This window comes from Myotis brandtii, unplaced genomic scaffold, assembly GCF_000412655.1.
Source record: "Myotis brandtii unplaced genomic scaffold, ASM41265v1 scaffold463, whole genome shotgun sequence".
Lineage (NCBI taxonomy): Eukaryota > Metazoa > Chordata > Mammalia > Chiroptera > Vespertilionidae > Myotis > Myotis brandtii.
Genome location: NW_005367694.1, coordinates 2,926,631 through 2,926,940, shown reverse-complemented (window position 1 = coordinate 2,926,940; position 310 = coordinate 2,926,631).

Sequence of the window (310 nt, the reverse complement as noted above, 5' to 3'; positions counted from 1 at the left end):
GGCCTCTCCTCGCCTCGGTGCCCCGGTCTAGCGAGTGCCCGCGGCTCTCTAAGCCACAGCTCGCACCTGCAGAGCTCTCCCACCAGCTGGACACTGTAGAGGACACCGGGCACCCTGTGTCCAGCCCGCAGGCCCCTCTCGGGGGCTCCCCCACCAGGGGGTCAGCGGTGACACTGCGCGGGCACCTTGGGTGTTTATCCCTGTCCCGCCGCTCAGCCCTCGGGCCACTTGGCTGAGCAGCACCGCCAGCGGACAGCCTCAGGGCAGGGGGAGTGGTCCCTCTGCCTCCGGCCCGAGCTGCAGCCTGGAG